At 44.6% G+C, this 7,886-nt stretch overlaps 1 pseudogene; it reads right to left on the reverse strand.

The window, feature by feature from the left end:
- Nucleotides 1-866: 866 nt before the first annotated feature.
- Nucleotides 867-7,886, reverse strand: part of LOC127942232 (macrophage mannose receptor 1-like) — an 11,596-nt pseudogene continuing 4,576 nt past the window's right edge.

Below are 7,886 nucleotides of genomic sequence, written 5' to 3' on the forward strand. Positions count from 1 at the left end.
CACTCATATGCACACTGGGGATCTGGGTCTTCGGAGAATCGCAGGAGAAAGTAGAAGAGGAGTTAGTCCTTATAGTAAGCATACAGGAATGACCTTGTCGTGAACGTGACCGGACAATGACTGGGTGTGTGTGTGTGTGACTTTTATGGTGCTGTGGTGATAGAGTGGTGATGCAGATCAGGTGGGTGAGATTTAGAATTCTGGTGAGGGTGTGCACCGTGATTGCGTGGAGGTTGAACCTGGTGTGTTTGTAACAGTACCACCCTCCCCACAGCCCGCGCCTGTCGTTGTGTGGGACCCAGGAACTTTCCTCTGGACCGTATCCTTCCCAGTCCACTAGGTATTCCAGTTGTCCACCACGCCGCCGGGAGTCCAAGATGTCATGGACTGTGTAGGCTGCACCATCATCTAGGAGGAGAGGAGGGGGGGGGGGACTTCGGCTTCGCCAGGTTCTGTGGAGGGAGAGACAGAAGGATGGTGAGGTTTTAGAAGGGACACATGGAATGTGGGGTGAATCCAGTAATCAAGGGGAAGCTGGAGTTTGTAAGTGACCGGATTGATCTGCTGGATGATGGTGAATGGGCCAAGAAATCTGGGACTGAGCTTGCGGCAGGGTAGACGCAGGTGGATGTCCCGGGTGGACAGCCAGACCTTCTGACTGAGTTGGTAATTTGGGGCCTCTGATCGGCGAAGGTCGGCTGTCGTTCTCCGTCTGCGCAGTGCCCGTTGTAGTTGATGATGTGCCGCGTCCCAGACCCTCTCGCTCTCCCGGAACCAGTAGTCGATGGCGGGAACATCCGAGGGTTCACCTGACCAGGGGGATAGAGGTGGTTGGTAGTGTACTCGGCCCACCCCAAGAATTGGTTTCAGGAGTTCTGGTGGCCGTGACAGAAGGAACGGAGGAAGCGTCCAATCTCCTGAACCTTCCTTTCTGTCTGTCCGTTTGACTGAGGATGGTACCCAGAAGACAGGCTGATGGGCACACCTAGGAGGGAGTGGAAGGCCTTCCATACCCTTGAGATGAACTGGGGGCCTCGATCCAATACGATATCTTCTGGGATGCCGAAGTACCTGAAGACATGGTTAAACAGTAATTCAGCTATTTCCATGGCTGTGGGTAGGCCCTTTAGAGGAAGAAGACGACAGGATTTAGAAAATCTATCCACTATGACTAGAATACAGGTATTGTTATCTGAAGGCGGGAGATCCGTGATGAAATCCACCCCTTGGTGTGACCACAAGCGATTGGGAACGGGCAGAGGATGGAGCTTGCCAGATGGAAGATGGCGAGGGCTTTTGGACATGGCGCAGCTGGTACATCCATTCTCGTACCTCCTGACATCCGAGGCCATGTTGGGCCACCAGAAGCGTTCCTTCAGCAACAAGAGGGTTTCATTGAACCCCGGGTGACCAGTGCCAAGTGATGTATTAGTGGAGTGAATGAGTGGAGTGCGCCGTGTCCTGGGGATGTATTGGTGTCCCGGTGGGCAACCCGGCGGGGTGTTAGTAGTTGGCTCGGTTGGAGGAAGAGTTTCAGAGGACCAGGTAATAGGAGAGACAATGAATGATACTTTCAGGAAGAATGGTTTCCGGAGTCTCAGGCTTTTCTTCGAGAGCGTAACATCTGGATAGGGCATCGGCCTTTACGTTTTTCACCCCTGGGTAGTATGAGATGGTCAATTGGAAGCGGGTGAAGAATAATGCCCAGCGGGCTTGTCTAGGGTTGAGTCTTTTGGCTACTCAAAGATACTCTAGGTTCTTATGGTCAGTGAGGACCAGAAAGGGGTGTTTGGCTCCCTCTAGCCAATGCCTCCATTCCTCCTAGTTTTATGGCCAACAGCTCCCGATTGCCTATATCATAGTTTACCTCTGCCAGGTTGAATTTCATTTAGTATCTTGAAGGGAGAATGGCACTCACCATGGGACGAGGAGGACGGACGGGGCATACAGCTATGGCATGCCCCGGGGCTGCATAGTAGAGGCACAGATTCTGGGCCAGCCATTTTTATCGCTCTGCCATAGTAAGGCGGTAGGAATCGAGGATCATGGGTTCGTTGGCTGGTTCTGGGGAGCTGACGGCTTCTGGTCGGCAGAGTGGTGTGGAGGAATGCGCCTGGCCCTGGTTCTCTTCTAAGCACGACTGAATACGAGTGGCAAAGCGGATGAACAGCTGGATGAATAATTCAAGCCCTATGGTATCCTCGTATGCAGCGAGATGCAACCGCACTCGAGGTTCCAATCCCTGGCGGTAGGTAGTCAGTAAAGCCTGTTCGTTCCATCCACTGGAGGCCGCTAGAGTCTTAAACTGAAGGGAACATTCATTGACAGACATTTTCCCTGTTTTAGATTATACAGCTTCTCACCAATGGAAGAGTCCCAAGCTGGTCTGCTGAAAAACTTCACGGAAATGGTTGATGAAGCTAGAATAAGACTGGATAACTGGGTTATTTTTAGTCCATATGCAGCTGGGAAATAACAAAGGCTACCTTCGATCGCTCAGTGGGGTAAAAGTGCGGATGCATCTCCAGGACCAGCGAACATTGTAGGAGGAAACCGCTGCATTCCTCCGCCGAACCAGAGTAGGGCGCCGGCCTGGCCATGGGACTGGCTTGAACGGCAGGTGAGGAAGTGTTGACATGGTTGGCAGAAGTGCTCGCTGGTGTTGGGGATGCAGGTGTAGCCATGAGTGTTCGTCTGAGTGCGTCAACCAGATCTTGAAAGGGGCCCATGAGGCTTATGCTTGTGCCTGGCGTTGATGGTCCGGTCATCACTTTGAAATGGTCGGAGATCATTTTATTATAAGTACAGTGAAGTCCATGAACTCTACAACCAGTATTTTAGATCCGGTTCCTTGCTCGGTCATCATGAACTGCCTTGCATCAATCTGCCCTTTTATGACTTCAATTGTGAACTTGTCATTGACTTCTGGAATTGTTCCTCCAGAACTAAAAATAGCTGCCATTACACCAGTCCCTAAGAAGACTGGTTATGATGTATCTGATTTATCCAATTACAGGCCGATTTCTAACCTCCCATTCTTGGCTAAAGTTCTTGAGCGTGTTGTGGCTGTTCAGTTAAATAATCACCTAGCTCTGAACAGGCTCTCTGAACCTTTTCAATCTCTGTTCAGAAGAGGGCATAGTACTGAAACCGCTTTAATTAGGGTCGTAAATTATCTTCTTATCACGGCGGATTCAGGTGCATGCAGTATTTTGGTCTTGTTAGACCTCAGTGCTGCTTTTGACACTAAATGTCACTCTCTTCTGCTTGACAGGCTGGAAAATTGGTTGGGTCTTTCTGGAGCTGTCCTCAATTGGTTTCGGTCTTATTTAACAAATCGTGCCCAGATTGTTGGCTTGGGTAACTATACCATGCCTGTTCGACAGGGAGTTCCTCAGGGTTCAGTATTGGGTCCAATATTATTTAATATTTATATGCTTCCACTTGGGCAGATCATTAGGAAACATGGTCTTGGGTATCACTGCTATGCGGATGATAACAGATTTACATCACCACTAGTCCTGATGTCCATTGCTCATTAATAGCTTTGCGTGGTTGTTTAACAGAGATCAGTATCTGGATGCATAACAACTTCCTGAAGCTGAATGGCTCCAAAACTGAACTGATGCAGATTGGTACAGTGGCAGCTATTCCTAAGGCCGAGCAGATCAGTTTGATTGTTGATTCCTGTACAGTAATCCCCACTTCACAGGTGCGAAATCTTGGTGTCATTTTTGATCCACAATTATCATTTGAAGCACACATAAAACACATCTCTAAAACTGCATTTTTCCACCTGAGAAACATAGCTTGCATTAGACCTCATGAGACATGCCTTCATAACAACTAGGTTAGATTATTGTAATGCCTTGTTCTCTGGCCTTCCAGCTAAATCGTTGAGCAAGCTTCAGTATATACAAAATTCTGCCGCTCGTGTGCTCACTTGTACTTCTCTCGTGAACACATTACACCGGTTCTTTCACAATTACACTGGCTTCCCGTAAATGCGAGAATTGATTTTAAAATTCTTATTTCAACATACAAGGCACTTCATAGGACTGCACCTGAGTATCTTTGTGAACTCATCAGTCCTTATATTCCATCACGCTCTCTTCACTCTACTAACTCTCTTTCACTTCACCAGCCATCATGTAAGGTAAAGACAATGGGGGAAAGAGCCTTTTCATATAAAGCCAAGCTATGGAATGTACTTCCTCTGCACGTCAGAAATGCACCAACGTTGGGTGATTTTAAAAAGTTGATTAAGTCACATTTATTCAAGACTGTCTTCCTTTAATGAATTGTTGTACTGCTTTTGGTGTTTTGTTTTATTTGATTTATTACTTTATTACTGTAGCGCTTTGGGTTTAAGAAAAGTGCATTACAAATAAAATGTATTATTAATATTATTATTATTATCTGTTACGAATCACTCGGGAAGCTGAGGAGTAACAGATAATGATGTTTATTATGACAGACACAAGCAGAGGAGCAGGTAGTGATGGATGAGTAAATGGATGGATCCGTGCAGGCTGGGTGAAGACGTCTTGGAGTGAAGTTGAACCACACACACGCACACTGGGGATCTGGGTCTTCGGAGAATCGCAGGAGAGAGTAGAAGAGGAGTTAGTCCTTATAGTAAGCATACAGGAATGACCTTGTCGCGAACGTGACCAGACAATAACTGGGTGCGTGTGTGTCGCTTTTATGGTGCTGCGGTGATTGAGTGGGTGATGCAGATCAGGTGGGTGTGATTTAGAATTCCGGTGAGGGTGTGCGTCATGATTGCGTGGAGGTGGAACATGGCGTGTTTATAACACTGAGTTCAAACAAACCAATATACCGGAGTAATTCATTTACTCAAACAGTACACTGACTGAACCGCTGTGAAGAGAGAACAGAAGATGAACACCCAGCCGAGCCAGATAATGAACAAAACATTGAGTCGTTCATGAGTCAAACACCGGTTGCATCGGTTTTCGGATCAAGTGAACAATCTGCACCTGTTCTGCCCTCTATAAAGCTTAGGCTTGTCTTGTTCCAAGGTGGCTGCTCTGAGGGCTTGCTCCGCTTGGCTTGATTCAGATGGTTTACATTTGGATTTTGGACTTTGGTGTTACTTTAAAATTGGATCTGCCTGATGCCATGTTTGATCATGGATCTGACACAAATACATTTTGATTATTTGCCTTCTTATTTATGTTAATACATATCTCATCTGATATCAACCTGACCATGTCCTCAAATCTTTTGTCAGGGCTTTGAGTCGCTCATCACAGTACCTCTGATTGTCATGATTAGGGACTATTTTATGAGCAAAACCTTTGTAATACAACCAAGACTTTATTTATTAAACACTTAAACTATTCTAATATACACATATACAGTTTAGTATATATAAAGGGTTAAAGGGGTCATCGGATGCCCATTTTCCACAAGTTGATATGAATCTTTAGGGTCAAGTCAAGTCACCTTTATTTATATATAAATCGCTTTAAACAAAATACATTGCATCAAAGCAACTGAACAACATTCATTATGAAAACAGTGTTGTCAATAATGCAAAATGACAATTAAAGGCAGTTCATCATTGAATTCAGTGATGTCATCTCTGTTCAGTTTAAATAGTGTCTTTGCATTTATTTGCAATCAAGTCAACAATATGGCTGTAGATGAAATGACCCCAACTAAGCAAGCCAGAGGTGACGGTGGCAAGGAACTGAAACACCATTGGTGATAAAAATGGAGAAATAAACCTTGGGAGAAACCAGGCTCAGTTGGGGGGCCAGTTCTCCTCTGACCAGACGAAACCAGCAGTTTAATTCCAGGCTGCAGTCAGATTGTGCAGAAGAATCATCTGTTTCCCGTAGTCTTGTCCTGGTGGTCATCTGAGACAAGGTCTTTACAGGGGATCCGTATTGTTGGCTCTAGTTGTCCTGGTCTCCACTGTCTTTTAGGGATGTAGAAGTCCTTTCTAGGTGCTGATCCACCATCTGGTCTGGATGAATACTTGATCCGGGTGACTGCAGTGACCCTCTGATCTGGATACAAACTGGATATGGTGGCTACGGTGACCTCGGAATAAGAGAGAAACAGACTAATATTAGCGTAGATGCCAATCTTCTAATGATGTAGCAAGTACATCGGGTGTTATGGGAAGTGTTCCCGGTTCTGGTTTACCTAATTAATGCAGTGAAGTGAAGTGAAGTGACATTCAGCCAAGTATGGTGACCCATACTCAGAATTTGTGCTCTGCATTTAACCCATCCGAAATGCACACACACAGAGCAGTGAACACACACACACACACTGTGAGCACACACCCGGAGCAGTGGGCAGCCATTTATGCTGCGGCGCCCGGGGAGCAGTTGGGGGTTCGATGCCTTGCTCAAGGGCACCTAAGTCGTGGTATTGAAGGTGGAGAGAGAGCTGTTCATGCACTCCCCCCACCCACAATTCCGTCCGGCCCGAGACTAGAACCCACAACCCTTCGATTGGGAGTCCAACCCTCTAACCATTAGGCCACAACTTCCCCAAATGCAGCCTAAAAATCCTTTAACGGATTTGGATATTAAAAGTGTATTAGTATGTTATGTGTAAGCCAGGTTAAAGAGATGGGTCTTTAATCTAGATTTAAACTGCAAGAGTGTGTCTGCCTCCCGAACAATGTTAGGTAGGTTATTTCAGAGTTTAAGCACCAAATAGCAAAAGGATGTGCCGCCCACAGTTGATTTTGATATTCTATGTATTATCAAATTGCCTAAGTTTTGAGAAAGTAGCGGACGTGGAGGGTTATAATGTAACAGGAGCTCATTCAAATACTGAGGTGCTAACTAGCACGCTATTAGGAAAGGCAATTTAGGAAAGGCTCGTTTGACTCAGCTCACTGAAAAGACCCGGCTCTTTTAGCTCAAATGGCTCTTTAAAAAATAAATGTTTTAACTATGACTTTGACTATGACAGTTGTGAAAACGATTCTAATTAAATTATTAAATGAACTCATACTCACAATGTTTCACAATATCTTTAAAAATGCATTGATTTGTTATGAAAAAAGAATCCTATTAAACATTTGCATTTAAATTACAACTTTTTAATGTATAGAAGCAACATTCAAAATAAATACAATCTGAATCTGAACAACAAAATAGAACCCATTTTAAAGAAAAATAAATTAAACTGATCCCTCTTTTTCTCTCTTCCATGTTATAACCAGCATGCATGTTATGCATGCCACTAGTTATGTATAATAACTAGCACACACAAGTGCGCGCACACACACACACACACACACACACACAAAATGCTGACCTAGGTTGACCACCTGCTAATAAGCCCAAGGGGGGACAAGGGGTATGTTTCTGAGGGACAATGTGGGACACTGCCTTGCACGGCGGTGCCCCCACCCCATGGGCAGACTCACTGATAGTGGTTTATCCATTTCTAGCACATACCACCTTACATGGTATATTAATTATGCCCTATTCCCCTAAACATGTGTAATTGCTGATGTATGCTCATGACAGAATTGACAAATGAACTTCCTCTTTTTTACTTTACGACTTTTTTACAATTTACTTTAGCTATTTAATTTTATTTATTTTTCATTACAATGTATTCACTTTAAATAAATTATAATATAAAATTATAGGATTAAAATAAATTGTAGCTGCTCAACACCACAGGAACTGTTTAAAAAAAAAAAAAGTCTAAACAACTCCAGAGATTCACGGATAGAGAAGGGGGAGAAAGGATGGTGAACTTGCATGTTAGTTAAGGCAGGCACATGAAAAAAACAAAAACAGTTTGAAACAGGACTCACATTCTCTTTTTTAATTGATGATGGCCATGCCTCAGAGTCTCTTCCTCCATTTTTCGAATTGGAA

Source organism: Carassius gibelio, chromosome A21 (assembly GCF_023724105.1).
Source record: "Carassius gibelio isolate Cgi1373 ecotype wild population from Czech Republic chromosome A21, carGib1.2-hapl.c, whole genome shotgun sequence".
NCBI lineage: Eukaryota > Metazoa > Chordata > Actinopteri > Cypriniformes > Cyprinidae > Carassius > Carassius gibelio.